The sequence below is a fragment of the Equus caballus genome, chromosome 25 (assembly GCF_041296265.1).
Source record: "Equus caballus isolate H_3958 breed thoroughbred chromosome 25, TB-T2T, whole genome shotgun sequence".
NCBI classification, from domain to species: domain Eukaryota; kingdom Metazoa; phylum Chordata; class Mammalia; order Perissodactyla; family Equidae; genus Equus; species Equus caballus.
This window is the reverse complement of record NC_091708.1, coordinates 33,542,400-33,561,300: the sequence shown is the minus strand read 5'-3', so window position 1 is coordinate 33,561,300 and position 18,901 is coordinate 33,542,400. Positions and strand designations below refer to the sequence as shown.

At 55.7% G+C, this 18,901-nt stretch overlaps 1 protein-coding gene and 1 long non-coding RNA gene across 15 annotated transcripts in view; one reads left to right on the top strand and one right to left on the bottom strand.

Annotated features, from left to right (window-relative positions):
- LOC111770584 (uncharacterized) overlaps positions 1–18,901 on the top strand; it is a 39,221-nt gene that overhangs the window by 3,915 nt on the left and 16,405 nt on the right. For 2 of the 3 annotated variants that reach the window (XR_002803870.2, XR_011432484.1), the window contains exon 3: positions 9,940–10,027. The exons of the other annotated variant lie outside the window; for it this stretch is intronic. This is a non-coding gene — a long non-coding RNA (uncharacterized lncRNA). The remainder of the gene's footprint in view (positions 1–9,939; positions 10,028–18,901) is intronic. 3 annotated transcript variants of the gene reach the window in all.
- The window catches only part of DAB2IP (DAB2 interacting protein), a 194,376-nt gene that overhangs the window by 172,602 nt on the left and 2,873 nt on the right, over positions 1–18,901 (bottom strand). The window lies entirely within an intron of this gene.

Below are 18,901 nucleotides of genomic sequence, written 5' to 3'. Positions count from 1 at the left end.
GTACAACTAGAATCTACAACTATGTACTGGGGGGCTTTGGGGAGAAGAATAAAAAAAAATTAAAAAATAAACAAGAAACAAAAAGGGGTCATGCCAAACTCTCAAAAGGAAAACAATCCCACAATGCGGATTGACCGCTTGGTCTTCACTGAGTGTTCTTGGATCTTACTGTGACCTTTGGGATCCGAGAGACCTGGGTTCACACCTAGGCTGAACCACTTGCCAGTTCTGTGACCAAGGCCATGCTACTCCATCCCTCTGAGCCACAATTTCTGTGTCTGTACAACCAGGATGTGACCAGGGCTTATTGCTAGGGGTACTTGCAAGGATTCGATGAGATAATAGAGGCAAAGTGCGTGGCCCTGTTTTGGGAACAGGTAGCAATTATGTGAATATTGGCCAAGAGGAAGATGTTTGCAGGGGGGGTGGGAGGAACACGATTGGGTTACTATGAAAGTGGGAGACTGATTTTAAAAAATGCCAAGGGGTGTTCTCCAGTTCTGAACAAAAGCATGTAACAGGAGCCTGGAGGGTCAGAAGTGTGCTCTGAGTTACTGCCCTTGGTGCTCCTTCCTCCTGTCCTTTTTCCCACCCCTGGGCAAGGGTCTGCGCATTTCATAACCACGGACCCTCCTCCCCGTCTCTCCACGTCCATTCTGGTCCCCTCCAATCTGTTCTCGCATGTAGCCCAGGGATCCCAATCTGGACCCGTCTGTTCCTTGCCAGCTTCCATCTGTAGGGGTGACAGAGCCTGCAGCACCTTCCCCAGGGACGTGTCTGAGGCGGTTTACCGAGTGCATTGTCTGCACTGTATATGCAAAATCCACATATGTCTGCTTGTCGGGAGCTTCCATCAAGGCAACATACAGGATTGCAAATTGCTTACAGTCCAGACTCTGGAGGAGGAATTGGCCACTGTTACATGTTGTACAAGCAAACAAATATATAAAGTCAACAGGGCTATATGGTCCCTGGAAAAGAACAACGCTGTGTACTTCATGGGTTCAGATGAGACTTTCTGGGCGAATGAGCCGATGCTCTTTGATCCAGGTTGCATTGGACAATGTAATATTATCCTGGTGACATGGACATTAGCCACTTTTGGCACTTTGTCCCATGCAAATGGCCATGAAAGACAGGAATCTCACCCAGCTTAAGGTTTGCCATCTCAGTGCTCAAGAAGGTCACCAATGACCTCCTTGTTGGTAACGCCAAAGGACACCTTTCCATTTTCATCTCACCTGACCCCTTGGACATAATTCATCCTCTGGAAACTTTCTGATCCCTTCCATCTCACCATCCTTTCCCAGTTTTTCTCTAGTCACTTCTTTCTCTCCTTGGCTACCTCATTTTACTCTCCTGGGCTACAAAAGCTGGAGCTGGAGATTGTCCAAGTCCCTTTTATCCTTCCAGACTCTCTCCACAGGCGACTTCAGCTGCATCCAGGCCCGTGGCTTCAACCACTGGCTTTATGCTGGTGATTGCCAAATGTGTGTTTCCAGGCCAGTGTAGACACTGTCATCTCTGGACTTGAGTAAGAACAGAGCTGGCTTCCTGCGTCCATTTGGCCCCTCTCTCTGTTGGTCCCTGTCTACGTAGTCTCCTCATGAGGTTTTCAAAGCACAGGTCCAATCATATCACCTGGACTCCTGCTTAAAAGTTGTTAATGGCTTCGTGTTGCCTTCTGGTGGCCTACCAGGCCCTGGGTGGTCCGGCCCCCGCCCACTTCTCCAGCCCCACTTCTTGCCATCTCCCTTCTCCCTCTTCCCACCAGCTTCCAGGTGCCCAGATATGCAATGCTCCTTCCCATTACACAGCCTTTGCACAACAGGTTCCCCTCTCCGGAACACTTTTCTCTGTCCCCTCCACTCCTTGGTCCGGTTAACTTCCTCCCATGGCAGCCTAGGCATCATGTCCTCAGGGCAGCCCTCCCTGGCCTTGCACACTACACACCCATGGCCTGAGTCCCATTCCTTCATGGCGTTCATCACGGTTGGTGACTGTACCTTTATTGTGTGATCACTGGATAAATGTGTCACCCTCCCGGGGCTGGACATTCCTGAGCACAGGGACCATGTCTGGTCTTGTTCATTGTTGCAGCTCCTCCACCCCCAGCAAAGACCTCAGCAGATAGGAAGTGCTCACTGAAGGTTTGTTGAATGAATAAGCAAATCCAAGTCTGGTTGCACACCTCCAATGCTAGGCTCTGTTTATCATTCTTGGACACTGTTAATTGCCAGAATTTTCTACATCTGTGCACATGGATATGTACACAAGTGTGAGTGCTTTGCCAGATTCTTCATGTTTTCTCTCACATCATGTTCACAAACACCTTTGAGGAGGTTCTGTTACTATCTATTTCCACTTGACAGACAGATGAGGAAACTGATACTCAGCAAGTTTAAGCAACTTGCAGAACATCATACAGCATGGCAATGCAGAGCCTGTACTCAAACTCATTCTGTTTGACTCCAGATCCTAGGCTTTATAACCACTGTGCTACACCTGTATTCATGCATACACTATTTTACAGTCGTACAAACTAACCAGTTAGTACTTAATCTCTTATTGGGGTGGTGGGCCCTCACTTGATATGAAAGTGAGATTCAAAACCACATCGACCCAGATATCATATGATGAACACACAGGCCCACAGGAACCCAGGGCAGGGGTGACGTGAATGGGGGTGGGGGGGAGCAGAGAGAAGCCCTGATCCAGCGTGCGTGCAGGGCAGTGAGGGTCACAGAGAATAAACAGTAGAAATGTGCAAACCTCCCTTCCGGCTCTGAGGTGTTTGAGAATTCCACACCCAGAGAGAATGTGTCTGGCGTCTGACGCTATGAACGGAGGAAGGGTCAGGTGCCAGTGAACGGAGGACGGCTCCAGTTCCCAGGGCAGGCCTGTTTTGAGGGGCGCAGCCCTGTGTGAGTTTAGTCAGCCTCCGATGCTTTGAGTCTGTCTCTGCAGTTTCTCTCACACCCACCCCTGCTGTCCGTGGATTCCCCGGGTGCCTGAGTCAATGTCAGGCTCTGCGCCAGGCTCTGGGCTTGGTGCTGGGGACACAGGTAAACAGAGCAGTGAGCTGCTCACATGTGCAGGGGAAGAGATGGTCGACAAGTCCACCAGGACCCATGGCACACCCCTGGGTGCTTTCCCCGTGACCCAAATGTAAGGAGCTCCCAGTGTGCTCATGATGGAGTACGTAGGTGGTTGTGGGGGCCCTGATGCCAGTCTGGGCTGGTGGGCTGAAGCGATGGTTTCCGGAAGGACTTCCAAGGAGATGACCTCTGATTGTGTCTTTACAGAGCAGAGAGGGAAGTTAGCCAGGCAGAGGAAGCAGCCCATGCGCAAGCACGACAAGCTGGAAAGGACCCAGCGTGCTCAAGGATTCCAGTCAAGCAGCTGTGAGAGAGGGGGCAGGAAAAAGAAGCAGGGTTGGGTCATGAGGGGCCGCAATGTCATGCCCAGGAGTGGGGACTTTGGGGGAGCTACTGGGAGACCCTAAGCAGGGGAGGCGCAGTCAATGCTTGAGTTTTACAGAAATCCCTTCGTCTGGAGGAAGAAGACCGATTTAAAGGGTCCAGACTGGAGGCTAACAGGAGCGCGTTCAGAGAAGAGGGGTGCCTGGGAGTGAGGAAGGGAGGACAGACAGCTCTTCAGAGGGGCTTGCTCAGAAGGAATTCAGGAGATTAGGGGTCGTGGAGGGGAATGGTTGGGTTTGGGGGGATGCGTGGTGGATGCTGGGACATGCAACCCAGATCCTTCCTTGGAGAACAGAGGACTCACGCCCCGAGGGTGGGGAGGCTGCTGCAAGATGGCCCTCTTTGGGGGTGGCCTCCGCTGAGGTGAGCCACTGCACCTGAGGTGACACCTCCGTCCCAGGGTGGCCTACATCAGTGGCCAATCACCCCAGGGGCATAAAGGCCCAGCCCCTTGACACTACTCAGGACAGCTCTGAAGGCCATCCCTGCTCCGGACCCCTACCTGCTGCCTCCACATAGGGTGGGCCGAGACCTGCTCTGAGACCGCACAGCAGCTCTACTTCTCCTGCTTCCTGCCATTCCCTTCCACAGGCACTGAGCCCTGGGGCAGGCTCTGGTAAACCTCCTGCATGCTGGTACGGCTCAGAGCCTGCTTCTGGGCGAACTCACCCGGTGATAGGGAGCACGGGAAGCACTTGTGTGTCCTGGCTGGTGGGAATGACCCGAGAGACAGTGGGACTTTCAAGTTGCCCTTGAGAGAGGTGAGTGACACTCAAGGGAACAGGCAAGGCCTCAGGAGGGATGGAGAGACTGGCTCATCCTGGGACAGAAGCAGAAGTTAGAGGCAATTTGGGGTGGAGATGGGGTCAGGAAATGCAGGGAGTCACGACCTTAACTTTTTGTTCCTGTGCAGCCGGAAGTAAGGTTGGCTGCTGAGAGGAGGGACAGACATTAGAACAATTACACAAGAAAGTAATGACCAGGGGCTGGCCCAGTGGCATAGTGGTTAAGTTCGTGCACTCCACTTCGGCAGCCTGGTGTTCACAGGTTCAGATCCTGGGCACAGACCTAGCACTGCTAGTCAAGCCACACTGTGGTGGTATCCCACATAAAACAGAGGGAGATTGGCAAAGGTGTTAGCTCAGTGACAATCTTCCTCACAAAAAAAGAAAAAGAGAGAAAGTAATGACCACAGTACCTGATAAATACTAAGGAGTGTAGGGCCTCAAGGGGTGGATAGGAGTTCGCCAGACTGTGTGCCCAGTGGGGAAACTCATACCAAGCAGAGGACACAGCTGGTGCCCAGAACCCGGCTGGAGATGGTGTGAGGAGCTGGGGTAGGATTGCCAGATGAAATACAAGATGCCCAATTAAATGTGAATTTCATATAAACAAGAAATAATTTTTTAGTATAAGTGCGTCCTATGAACTATTTGGACATATTTATACTAAAAAATTATCTATTATTTATCTCATCACTTTCTGACCCCCTCCCTGCCAGCAGCCGCCTAGCAGATCCCCCACCTGCAGCCAGGGTACTTCTCAGATTCCATCAGATCCTTCCCTTGCTCAAACACCTGCAGTGGCTCCCCATTGTCCAAACCGTCAGTTGGTCATTTGAGGCCCTCTGTGGTATGATATTCAGCCACTCTCCCAACCCTGTCCCCCATACATGAACACCACCCCCCTTTAATCTTCTGCCTCTGGGTTTTTTGCTCAGCTTCTCTTCTACCTACAATGCCCTCCCCTAGGCCCACTCTTCCAGGAAGCCGCCCAGATCCCTCTGGTGGAAGGAAGTAGTGATCTCCACTGATTAGCAGCAGTAGCGCCTTGAGCAAGTCATTTCACGTTTCTGAGCCTCCATTTCTTTGTTCCAAAATGGGAACGGTACTGCCTCTCTCAGCTTGCTAAGGGGACAAGAGACCATGTCAAGAAAGCAACACTCTTAAATGCTGGTTCTCCCCCGCCTGTGCCTAGGTCAGTATCTGGCACCCAGTGGGCACAAACACACGTTTGCTGCATTGAATTGACTCAAAGGTCCTGAGCTTTTAGAGTTTAACTTGTCTCTTGGAATTACCATGCCCAACAGTGGAACTTAGACAAATTCAATTTCCTATATAAAGGTGATCTGAAAAGAGACGAATAACAAAGCCACTGCAATTCTGATTCATAAGAGGTTTCTCTCCCAGTTGACACGGGGCCAAACCAGCTCCCCAGAAAGGGTCCATTTGGGAACCAAACATGGCGCCTAGCTTCTCCAGCTGGAAGCGGGAAATATCTGCCGCACATTTCTGTCTCAAGCCCTCCCAATCCCAGACAGCAAAAGGTGATTTCTTACAACCATTAGCATAATTACCCAACTGCAACGCTGTAGAGAAGCGATTAGATGAGCCTGTGATTTTTGCACAGTTATTTGTCTCAAGTAAGTCACCTGAAGTTCATCTGCCATCAGGATTCACGGCTGCGTTCTGTAATCATAGCGAATTATTTTGCTAATAACAGAGGTACCTTGATCTAATTTAGTTTTAATGCCAGGAGGTGCCCTCCCAGAATAATCAGCTCCAGGGCAATTCTAATTTCCAGTTTTGTTACACATTCTGGAGAGAAGATTCAATTCAAGGAGGCTGAAGTTACTTCTTTATCACCCAAAGTCATCTAGGGGCAAAATAGAATCCTACCTCTACGTGTTTGCAGAAAAATGCAGGCGGAGGCCCAGCGATAGGGAGCCAGGGGAACTCCCAGCTGAGAAAGAATGGCTAGAAGACAACACTCATGGGTGAGGACCTGGGTGAGATAGGTCCCTAAGGCATTCCCTGGGAGAACCCTAACTTTTCTTGTGTTCATTCATTATCTCATTCATTCTTTTATTCCATTTCCGAGGTTGCTGCTCCGCAAGACCTCGTCGCTGCTATTATTTGAGTACAAATATTGATAAGAAACAGTGATGCAGCCCTGTTCTAGCTGCTTTACACATATTAACTCATTACACCCCATGAGGCAGGTGGGTGCCCCTATTATCCCCATTTTACGGATGGCAAAGCTGAGGCAGGGAGGTTAAGAAATTTATCTCAAGTCACACAGCTGGTAAGGGGCATAGCTGGGATTTGAACCTGAGCCCGTGAACGTCCTCAAGGTCACATACAAGGAAGAATCCTGAGTCCATTAGGAATTGTTCAACCCCTACTCAGTGCTCTCATTGACCCCTCACAACAACTCTGGGATGAGGGTGGTGTTGCTCCCATTTCATTGAGGAAGAAACTGAGTCTCAAGAGGGGGCTGATTTGGCGAAGGTCAATGCAGTGAGTAAACAGAGGAGTTGGGCTTTGAACCTGAGATTCTGATTTCATACCTAGTGCTACTTTGGCTAAAGGCAGGAGTCTGTGCAGTATCTCTGAGCAGCTCTGAAGCAGGCTGGGTATGGTGTAATTACAGTATGCTCTGCTCTTCCCTTCCCACTTCAGGGCAGTTCCGCCTCCCTATGCCCCACCCCTCGCCCCAGAAACCAAATGTCCTTTGCTGTCATTCCATGTTACCAAACAAAACCGACTGTCAGATTCCTAGTCATTCACTCATGTTTACACTTTCCGCAGAGGGCTGTGGGGTTCAGCGGGAAGGGCCGGGAGGTCGACGTGGCTCTGCCACACCATTCCTCTCTAGGCTTTGGTCTTCCCATCTGTTCCAGAAGGGGTGGCTGCTTTTTAAACTGATTCAGCCACAGAACCCTCGTTTCAAATGAAAATTGTCAGGCAAGCCCAACGTTAGCATTTGCTCTGGACAGAACTGTGTTAGGAGAAGGGGGGTGGGTGTCTCCTATTTGGCAACATCTGGGCATCTCCTTGGGACCCCAGGACTCCTCTACACAGTTGGAAAACCGCTGGCCCCGACAGAGTCTGTTGGATCTTGGGGTTCTTAGAGCCAAGGAATCTGAGCTCCACTGACGGCCAGTGATGGGCGAAGTGCACTGTGGGCAGTTCAAGGCCCCCCCATTCCCCTGAATTCCTGTCCTGTCTTGTTGGTGGCATCAAGGGCCAAATTCAAGAGGGGCTGTCAGCAAGGCCGGGCGCTGCCCAAGACCCTGCCTCTGGGGGAATGAGCCGTCCAGCAGTCCCGCCACAGAAATGATATCCGCTTCTCCACATAGGCCTGTGGGGTCAGTCCGTCCTGCCACATTTGCTCGCGGCCAGAAGGAAGGGCTACTCCCCTCATCCCTATTGCCTCACTGTTTGCTCTCTCTTGTCCTCTCTCTTTTCTAAAAACATGTTTTTCATCCCTCCCTCTCCCTCTTTCCTTCAACAAATGCTCAGCTTTCTGTTCTGGGCCTAAGGCTGCAGGGGAAATGAGAGGACTCGAGTGCTGTCCCCAGGACAGAGACTTCACACACAGAGACAGCTACATCCTGGAGGGATTGGTGCCACCAGCGTACCAGGCACCCACTCACTGGGGCTAGGAAGGCTTCCTAGAGGCAGTGGTGACTGAAGGGGCACTGAGACACATGTAGGTGTTAACAAGTTTGGGGGCATGTAGGTGGGGAGGAGGCAGGCGTACCAGGCTCAGGAGAGAGGCCTGGAAACTGTGGGGGCCTAGAAAGCCCGAGTGCTTGAGGAGCTCCTAGCCTCTGGGCCTGGGTGAAGCATGGAGTTGAGGAGCCATGGCAGGTGGGGTGAGATATGTATCCTTGAAGGGCAGACCAAGGGCTGTGGACTTGATCCTGAGGGGCATGGGGAGCCAGTGGAGGTTTTGGGCAGGGGAGTTGGGGAGGCTGGTGGTGCATTTTAGCAGCTCATCTGGCTGCACACGGTTGGCGATGGAGAGACGGTGAAAATGGGGCTTCTCTTCCCCTTGTCACCTCCACAGCCCCCACCCTTCCTCAACACACTCCAGGCAGCCCTGGTTCCCTCTGAGACACAGCACGTGGACAGCAGGAAGAGAGGGTGTTGCCACCCTGGCCTGGCCTCCCAGCCTGGAAGGCTGCCCTTGACCCCTTCACTCCCAGGACTACCGGTCAGGAGTTCGAAACTCCATCCCGACTGGCTGGGATGCTTTGATTTCAGGGCCTCTGAAAAGGGCCTGTTTGTGAACAGGGACTCAGGCAGCTTAGCTTCCCCACCCCTTTCCAGCTCCTTCTATCCAAATCCCGGCTCTGACAAGCTCCTGCCCCAGCCTCGCAGCCGCTCTTGGCCCTGGATCACTACCCCCTGCCCCCCACCATGCCCTGGCCGAGGAGCGGGAGGTTCCATCCCCAGACACAAGCTCTTTTGGTCCACCACTCAGCTCGGCCCTCAGCCCTGCATCCGCGTTGGCGGAGGGTTTCCTGGCACTCAGGGAGCCCCAGGTCAGCCGAAGGAGGAGGCGTGGAGTGGACATCGAGGGGCTGGGGACAGCGGCTGGAGCCCAGGTGATTTCTGGCTGCAGCTTTGGGCTCTGTCCCTCTCCTGCTCAAATCCCTTCCATGGCTCCTGCTGACTCTAGGACAATGGTTCTTAAGTGGGGGCACTTTCACCCCCAGGGAACGCTTTGCACGGTCTAGAAACATTTTTGGTTGCCACCACTAGGGCTGGGGGTGAGGGGCAGGGATGCTACTGGCGTCTGGTGGGTCGAGGACAGAGATGCTGCAAACATCCTCCCATGCACAGGACAGCCCCACTACAAAGAGTTACCTAACCCTAACTGTCCATAGCGCTGAGGTCAAGGAACCCTGCCAGAGAGGTAACCCCCGACCCCTGCACGCCTTCATCTGGCCTACCAGCCTTCCGGGCATCACTCCCCTGCTTCAGGCTGGGACTCTCCAGACACTCATCCCACCTCTGCATCTGTGTTCCTGCTGTTTCCCTCTTGGGGCGCCCTCCCTGCTGCCCTCCACCAACCCAAACCTCGTTTCTCTCCACACACTTCTAGCTGCACGAGCCCCAGCTGCCTCCTCCCAGAAGCCGACTCTGATTGTAACACCCTCACTCCTCTCCTCCCTGATCAGCCCCTGCCAGCTTTGGCCCTCCAGAGTCGCATTTCGCACATCTATGCAATGAGCTGGTGAAGTCAGTGGAGCCCCCAGGGCCCTTGTGCTCTGAAAGAGCCCCTCCTGCCTCTCCCTGGTACAAGACCAGGCACTTGGGGCACTCAGTGCAGACTCACAGTGGCCCACAGTGGGATGCACACGGACTGTGGAGCCAGCAGGACCAGGGTTCAAATCCTGGCTCTGCCACTTTCTAGCAGTGCGACCAGGGGCAAATTGCCAAAGATCTCTGAGCCTAAGTTTCCTCCTCTGTAAAATGGGGATAGGTTTTCCAGTGAGATTTCTGAGAGCTGTGCACCGTCCCTTCTCTCCCCTTCTTCCCTAACAGTCAGGCTGGTTTATCTCGTCAAGGTGCACCCCCTTCTCTGGCCGTCTCAGATCAAGAACAATCTACTGTCGGGGCCAGGAGGAGGAGGATTAGAGGGTTACCCTCCTATTTCTCCCTAGAAGCTGAGCTTGCACTGGCGGCCAAGGACATTGGGGAACAGAGACCTCTGAAGCCCAGACACAGGAACAGGAGGCTGAGCAGACCTGGGTAAGCTGCGGCCCAGCCCGGGAGCGCTGCTGCCCTCTTGGCTCCCAACCTTCTTGACCTCTCTCCCAGTATGTGCTCTTCCCAGCTTCCCAACCCCCTCTTGGAACTATTCGTGGCTCCCCTGGGTGCAGGATAAAACCCAAGTCCCTGAGCCTGGCCCTGCAGACCTCTCCAGGCCCCTACCCCCTTCCTCACCCATGTGGATTTTGGGGTCCAGCCTCAGTGAATTGCTCGAGGTTTCCAGTAGGCCACTTGTGGTTCTTGACCTCCAGACCCATCCCCTGTAGTTCCCATGCCCGCTCACAGCCTCCTTCTGCCAGGCCAAGCCCTGGGTATCTTTAAGCTCAGGGTCCCCCTCCCCAGAGTGGCCTCCTGACCCCGGTCATTGTAGCTGTGGGTGCCCGTCCTGAGCGCTTCCCTGAGGACAGACCCCCAGGCTCGTGCTTCCCTGGGCCTCCAGGGCCCTGCGTGGAGCTAGCCCAGAGGAAATGCCCAGTGTGATTTAAAAGAAGTGAACGTGGGCGGGAAATGAAGGCCCCTCAGCTCCAGCACCCCTCCTTCACTGCCAGTGGCTGCCCCTTAGAATTCCCTGGTGGGGGTGGGGGAGGAGGGGGAGGGATTGAAACATTCCAGAGCCCAGGCCCCCTCTAAACAAATTGAATCCAAATCTCTAGGGGTGAAACTCGTGTGATCTCGACCCACAGTGAGAGTGAGAACTCTCTGCATGACCTGGGCCAGCCCATGTCCCCTCCCCAACCTGGGTGCAGGGGACGCCCCTGTCAAGTGAGCTGACTCCTAGGGGAGGCTTCCAATACTCTTTAAGACCCCCCATGTGTTGCATTGATCAGAGGAGCCCTTGACAGCTTGCATCAGTCATTCATTCAACAAACATTCCACAAAAACTGCCAGGGTGCAGAGATGAGGCTCCCAGGTACAGCTGCGACAGACAAACTGACTGACACGCTAATGGATGAGGCCACTGGGCGTGACAGGGCTGCCCTCGGAGCCCTGAGTGGAACTGACTCGGGGACCAGAGAAGAGTAAGGGGTGTTAGGAGCACTTGTTAGAGAGTCCCCTGGTCTGGGGTGGGGACTGGATGCAGAGGGTGAGACAGGAGGCCCAGGTGGGGGCTGGCAACAGTGCAGGAGGGATGTGAACTAGGCTGTGTGGGGGACAGGGGTCGGGGGAGACGAGTTTGAGACCCCCTAGGTGCGAGGAAAGCGTGGGGGCTGTGGAGGGAGAGGGAGTCCTGTGGGCAACTGGGTGGCTTGGCCAGAGGAAGAGGCAGAGGACCCGCAGGGAGGACTGAGAGGGGATGGGGAGAAAGGCGCGAGGGAAACCAGAGGGCATGAGGGTTGTGCGTGGGGGTAGGTGAGAGATTCAAACAATGACAAGCACAGTAGTAATAACAATCGTGACAGCCAATGTCAACTGAGTGCTAACTCGGCCTGAACGTTCTCAGGACTGTTTTCCAAGTATTAACACGTTTACTCCTCTCAACAACCCGTGTGAGACGAGGCCCAGTGCAATCATCCCATAACACAGATGGGAAAACGGAGATTCAGAGAAATTACAGAATTGTCCCAGAGAAAGTGATGTGGATTCGGGCTGCCAGGCTCCAGGGACCTCGCCCTGACCTCCCCCCACTCCATCCCACCCCGCCCCTCCCCACAGGGCCTCTCAGCTGAGAGGGCAGGTAAGATGGTGCCCAAGAACGTCCTGGATTCAGCAATTGGGGCTCCACTGGTTGCCTTGGTTGGAGCAGTTTAGGGCCAGGGCGTGGCGCTGAGGACCTGTGGGCAGTGAGGAAGCCAAGTCGGCCCTGGCGGGGGGCTTGACTGTGCAGGAGGAGAGGGGCTTGAGGTCCCGAGGTGTGGAGGAAGGAAGGGAGCCGGCACTTGCTGAAGGAAGCAGAGAGCCAGTGCGGGGTTGACAAGGAGGTCCCCAGGCAGGGGGAGGGAGGGCCGCAGAGCCGGGAGCTGAGGGAAAGAGGGGAGACCTGGAGCACAGAATCCAGCGGGCTGGGAGGGGCCTGGAGAAGCTGCCGGAGCTCCAGCCTCGCTTCTCTCCTGCTGCCCCTGAGTCTGTGCGACTGAATGAGGAGTGGGGCTCTGCAGGAAGGGGAGGGGCCAGGCTGTGAGCTGGGCCGGCCCAGCAGGAGAGAGGCAGAGAGACAGAGAGATGGATGGAGAGACAGAGACAGACAGAAGGAGAGAGACAGCAGTAGAGAGAGACTCTGAGCGGGTCACTGTCCATCCCCTGTGAGCTGTCAGAGGCCAGTCTGGGAGAAGAGCCCCAGAAGGGGTAGCACAGCCACCCCTACCCGGCCCCCCACGGAGCTGGCTAAAGGAAAGACTCAGAGCAGGCCTATTTCTAGGTACCCTGGCTTCCCGGCCAGGGAGTTGGCACAGCCACTTGGTCAAGGACAGTCTCCCCAGGAGAAGGATATCTATCCCTGCCCCCCAACCAGGGAGCACACCAGGGGCAGACCTGGGACAGCCCCCGGAGTGTTCCTGAGTGAGGCCTGAACCCCCAACTCCCAGGTTCAGGAGGCAAGAGCCTCCCAGCCCACTTCCCTCCTGGCCTCTCTGGCTACCTTCTAGAGCAGCCTCATCCTGTGGTCTCAGGCCCCCTCCCTCCACTGCCGCCCTCCACTCTCAATGCCTAATGTTCACCATTAGCAAAGGCAGGGGAGGCCTTTGCCTGAGATTTGGGTCAAGGGAGAGAGTCCTGGGCGGAGGTGGGGCTGGAGGCTGGGGGACAGGCACCTCCAGCCATTTCAGGAACTGCGATCCAGTGAGCTGACTTTTCTGGAGCACAGACCCCCTCACTCGGGTGCAGAGCCTGTGGAACCCCCAGGTGGGAGGCTGGGTTCCCCACACCCTCACCAGCTCACTCATGGGCTTTGCAGACACAGCCAGCCGAGACAGAGACCCACACACAGGCACTCTGTTCTCCTGGTGAGGTGCTCATGCCCTCAATACGCATTCGTGTGCATGGACACATGCGCACACAGACATGCGGCTGCGTGGAGGCACGCTGGGATGTAGGTCATTGGCTGGAGCGCCTGGGGCCGGGGCTCGTGAGGATACAGGCATCCGGGCACATGCTCCAGAGTGGACAGACAGGCCCCCTCCCTCCGCCTGCCCCTCCCCGCTGCTCGCCAGCCCGTGTCAATCTGACCCAAAGGCTCTCGAGGCCTCTGCTGGCTTTTCCCCAGAATCCCGCTGGCAGAGTCTGCAGACCCCACTCTGCCTGGGTGAGGGGGCAGAGTTCCTGGCCACAAGACTTTTTCTCTGTGTGTCGGTCCCTGTGGGGAGCAATGTGGAGTCTACAAGAGATGGAGGGATGTGGCCCCACCTTAAAGACTTCCAAGACATAGCCCAGGGCTAGAGGCGCTAAGGACCAAGAGGTCAAGGAGAGAACAGAGCAGCCTCAGCTGGGCTGGTGAGGGCTGGCTTCCTGGGGGAGGTGGCAGGACCTTGGCTGGGCAGCTGAGTGCAGGCTTCGAGAAGCCTAGGAAAGGGAGTGGTACTGAGGCAGCTGGGAGGCCCCCCGTGCTCCCGTCCTCCACTCTGGCATTGGGGTCTCTCCGGAGGTCACATCTGGAAGGACCATCACAGACTTTTCTACACAATCCCCTTGGCTGGCCCTTCGGGCCCTTCCGACACAGCCAGCCCAGGACCTCACTCCCCCTCCCATCCAAAATCTGCTCTTCCACCCGTGTCCCCCTCTCAGTGTGGACACCAACTCTCCTACCATGCAGGGGGTCAGGTCACCCCGACCTCCTCACCCCATTCTCGTCAGCCTCCAAGTTTGCTGTCTAGCTCACAGAGCAGATCAAAACCTGGAGGTGGAGACAGGCAGGGCAGCAAATGGACGGAACTCATCAGTGTGCAGTAGCATAGCAGGAACCCCGGGGGGCCGGGGAGCTCAAACCAGGAAGTCAGGGAAGGCTTCCTGGAGGAGGTGACTCTGGAGCTGGGACCTCAGGATGAGCAGGAGCAGCCAGGTTAGGGGGGTGGTGGGGAGAGTTAAGATGGAGGAGTGTTCCAGGCAGGGGGATCAGGAAATGCAAAGGTGAGGGAGGAGAGGGAGGATGGCCCATTCAAGGCGGATATTAATTCATGATGACGGAGTGCAGAGAAAGAAAGGATGTGGCTGGAGACATGGCCAGAGGCGTCATCCGGGGTCAGACGGGGGACTACCTTGAGGCTGTGTTAATGAGTTGAGACTTCGTCCTGTTGCAGTGGGGCGCCCTGTGGAACTTTAAGATGCCTGTGAGTGGCCCTCTTTGGCTGCAGGTGGAGGATGAATTTGGGGGACGAGTGGAGATGGGGAGCCCCAGGAGGCAGCAAGAAGTCCAAGGTGGGGCCTGGTCTGAGGTGGGGGCTGGGAGAGGGAAAGTCAAGGCAGATCTCAGGACCACGTAGGAGGCAGAACGGACCAGGGTGGTGCTGGTTCCTCCCCTCTCAGGCCCTGTCTTCACACCATGTAATGGGGGCTGGACGGGAGGACCAGGAAGACCCTCTCCCTTGTGCCTCCTCACACCTCGGGCCGTTTCCTGTTTGCTCCAGCCTCCCCGGGCTTCCCAAGGTGACCTCTTGGGAGGAATCCCAGCTGGGAGGGGCACAGCTTTAGCTTGGAAAGCCTGGGGTGGGGTCAGCAGCCCAGGACACGTCCCCCCAGCAGGAGGCATGGGCTGGGCAGTGGCAACAAAGGGCTGGACTCGGAGCACGCAGCGGCCAGCCCAGGGAGACCAGCCAGTGAGAGGGTGCTGGGGACACCCTGGGCCTCACGGGAAGGGCCAGCGGCCTTCTAGGAATAGGGAGAGCCAGCGCTACGGTCCAGCAGCCTGGGTGCGAGTTAGGCCCCATCACTTGCAGGACTGAGTCTTGGGTTAGTGACCTCACCTCCTAGTGCCTCAGTTTCCTCATCTATAAAATGGGGATTTAACGTGTGCAGTGGGAAATACACCAGGTGGTCGGAAAGCTTAGAGGATCTGGTCCACACTGCTGAGTGACTGAACAAAGATCTGCACACCTGGCCCCAGGAGGGAGGGGCCAGCCCGAGGCAGTCACCATCCAGGACGATACCAGAAGGGATGATCTATCCACATCGTCCTCACCAGAGTGGGAGCCCTGTGAGGCGGCTACCACTGTCCCCACCCCTCTGATGAGGAGGTCACGCCTCAGAGAACCACGTGGCCAGGCCCACGGGAGGGCAGCAGGTGCCCCAGCCTGTGCATGGGAAGTGTAGTTCAGGAGGCCGCCCCCCAGAAGCCTGAGGAGAGGACGAGGGTGAAATGCCTTTGCTTTCTGAACAACAGGAGCTCCCGATTGAGCCCCTCCCTCCTTCTCCCATCAGGAGCCCCTCTCCTTGGGGGACAGCAGCTCCTCTCTCCTGAGCTCTCTCCTGGCTCTGCCCGGCTGCCCTCTGCACCCCTCTCCCTGGACCTCACTCCCTGGCCTTCATGTGCAGCCAGCAGCTCAGGCCTGAGTGCGTACAGCATTTAAGCCCCTCCCATCCGTCCTCGTGGTTCTTCTTATTGACTATTCTTCCTGATTTAGCCTCTTCCCAGAGTCCCATGGGGCAACAAGTGGGGCGCCCCCACTCAGCCACCTGCCCAGCTGGGGAAGGTCAGAGGCCCAGGCGTGCCCGGCTAGCAGGACTGAGGCTGTCCTGGACCCAAGGAAGGTCTGTGGATCGGGGACCAGGATAGCCAGGGGGCTGCCTAGAGTGGCGGGCAGACACACAGGAGTCTGGGAGTCCCGGGTTTGAATCTCGAGTGCCCCCGCCAGCTGGTGGCCTTGGGCCCTTCTAGGCCCCCATTCTCTCATCTGAGCAATGGGCTTAAGGAGTCCGTGGCTCCCTGTGGAACCCCTAGCACAGAGCCAGGGATGTAGCCAGAGCTCAGCACCCCGCTCTGCCTCTCTGGCCTCAGTTCTTCACCTGTGAAAGGACCTCAGGTGGGAGTGTGGCTTCTCCTGTGTCTTCCATCCCCTGAGGCCCAGCCAGCTGGTGCAGGGCAGAGCCCTAGAGCAAGATGGAAGGACTCTGGATTTGGCATCCCTTCCCCACCCCAGTTGGGCATCATTATCTCAATTTCACAGATGGGGAAACTGAGGCTTGCTGAGGGTGCAGCTCTCTGCCCAGGGCCTGTTGAGTTAGCTAAGTGGCAGAGCCAGGAGGAGGCCCCAGGCTCTCGTCCCAGAGTTGCAGGGCAGGCTTGAACAGCACCCATCTCCCAGTGCTCCGTCCACACAGACAAGGCCTCAGAGAAGGGCCTAGTGGGCACTGGTTCAGAGCATGGACTCCAGGGTAGAACGAGCCTACATGACTCTCAGCTTGGCCATTCACTAGCTGTGTGACTTTGAGTGAGTCACTCAGCCTCTCTGAACTGTTTCCTTATCTCTAACATGAGAATGCTAACACCAAGCTCACAGGTTGGTGGAAAGCAGAGGTGTGATGATGAATGTGAGGCACGTGACTGGGATCATAATAATCATAATATCAATCACTCAATCAATCAAATAATCATAATAATTTTATGATTATTTTCCATTTGTTACTAGCTGAGGCCAACCTGCTTGATGACATCTTCAGCTTTCCCCTCTCGCGGGAAGGGCCAGGAAGTGGTGACATCAGGCCCCCTGACAGCTCCCAGCCCAAAATAGCCCTCTCCTTAGATTAATCCCATCCCATTGCAGCTGCTTCTGCCCCCAACTGAGCTGACATTGCCTGTGGCCGTGGCTCCTGCCACGTCTTGCTCATCCCCTGAACTGCTCCGACAAACCCTCCGAGGAGGCAGAGTTTCCAGGGACAAATGGATGGGCCTCCTGGTGGCAGCTTTGGCACAGTGGCGGCTCTCCGAGGCTGCAGCAAAATAAAGACCCAGAGCTGTGTCGCTGGAGCCACCCAGGTTCAAATCACTGACCTCACTGATGTGGTCTTCACTGTCCCTTAATTCCCTGAGCCTCAGTTTCCCTATCTGGAAAATGGAGCTAACAGCAACCCACCAGGTTTGTTGTGAAGATTCAAGATGACAACGTACATAAAGGACCTTGTATGGAGTGTCACCTGGAGGACTGCTCAGTACACCTGGAGAGCTTGGAAGGTGACAACATCACCTCCACCTGCCCCTCTACTACGCCGCTCCCCCCGCCCCCAACTGAGGCAGGTGTCCTTGCTGATTATCATTGGGAAGAAGCTGAAACTTCCGAGCTGTCTGTTCCGCCCCCAGGATTTTCAAAGCAACCAGCCCCTTCTGGAGCAGGCTTTATCCCAGCTGTCTGTCTGAGCCCCACTCTCTCCTCGATGAATCACAGGCTCCCCCCAGCAGGTGGCCAGCCTCACGAGGGTTTACCTCATCCCTCCTCTGGGGACATCCAGGGAAGCAGGCAGGGCTGGGCTGAGTCTGCCCATTTGTCAGACCAAGAAGCTGATGCTGAGCAGGAGCGCGGACTTGGTCCAGGCCACCCGATGGCAAAGGGAGCCGGGAGGGAGGCCACAGGGAGGGAAGAGGGTGCCAAGTGCTGAGTCGGATTCAGAATCTCAGATGGTCGGAGCTGGAACATTCTGGGCCATGGAGTGCAGCACCCTCAACTGACAGCTAAGAAAACAGGAGCCCAGAGAGGGGGAAGATGCCTGAGGGCACGGAGCGAGTTAAGGGCAGGATCCAGCTGGATTCATTCATTCATTCATTCATTCTACCATCCATCCATCCAGTGAATGTGTGTTGAGAACCTTCTCAGGACCAGGCTGTGCAACATCCTGGGGATACGGTGGCAGACAAGACCCAGCCCCTACCCTTGAGGATCTCATGGTCCTAGGTGGGAGTCAGACCAGAAACCAGGCAAGAAAAACACACCCTGGCTGGGGGAGCCCTGAGAGCTGCTGCAGCGCATGGAAGGGAGGCGACATCTGCAAAGCGGGGGATGGCAGAGCCCTGTGAGGACCCCAGGAGAGAATGTTCTCCAGAGTGAGGCTTGCCCCCTAATCTGGCCCACTGTCAGGCCTCCCAGCCATGGGGAGGATGGGAAGGAGGTGCTTCTCTGAGCTGGACTTTTCACACAGCTCTGAGGGGCCCGTGCCACAGGACATCAGTCAGATCTGATCTGACCCTCGCCCCAGTTTACACATGGGGAAACTGAGGCCCATCCACCAAGGGCTCTGCTGGGGTTAGTACACTGTCCCCAAGCTCCCTTCTTCTCCTTGCCTTCCTGCCTCTGCTTGTGGCATAAAAGAAACCACTGCCCCTGCATAAGCCACTCCCTCCCACTGTGGTCTGAGCCCTCACTGGCCTCACTTAGGGGTCTCTCCAGGACCACCTGATGGGGCTCGGCTCGGCCCTGTCTGCTAAGACGCCCTGAATGTGGCTCAGGCCTCCAGAACATTAGTGTCAGCGGCTGGGGATGTGGCCAAGCTCCTTTCAGCCCATGGGCACCTGGTGAATGGAATCAGGGCTCAGGATATCCACCAAATGGAAGAGAGATGTCGCTCAGCCTGAAGCAGGGATGGGAGCCCCGAGCCCCACCCCCAGCTCTGTCTCTCCCAGCTCTGTCCACACTGAGGCTCCTGAGCCCCCCGAGGAGCTCAGCTCGCCAACCCCTGACCAAAAGCATCACCCTCATTGGAAGTGTCGGAGAACCCTCTGAAGTTTCTCTAGCCCCCGTGCCTTTGCAGCTGCTGTTCCCTCTGCCTGGAATGCTCTTCCTCCCCTTTTTGCCAGGGCCAACTGAATTTGTTCACTCACTCATTCAACAAGTATTTGTTGGACATGTCCTACACTCCGGGCAGAGAGCTATGCTCTGGGGACAACCGCTGTCAGGGAGCTTAGAGATTGGGGGGATACAGAAGTTAAACACATACACG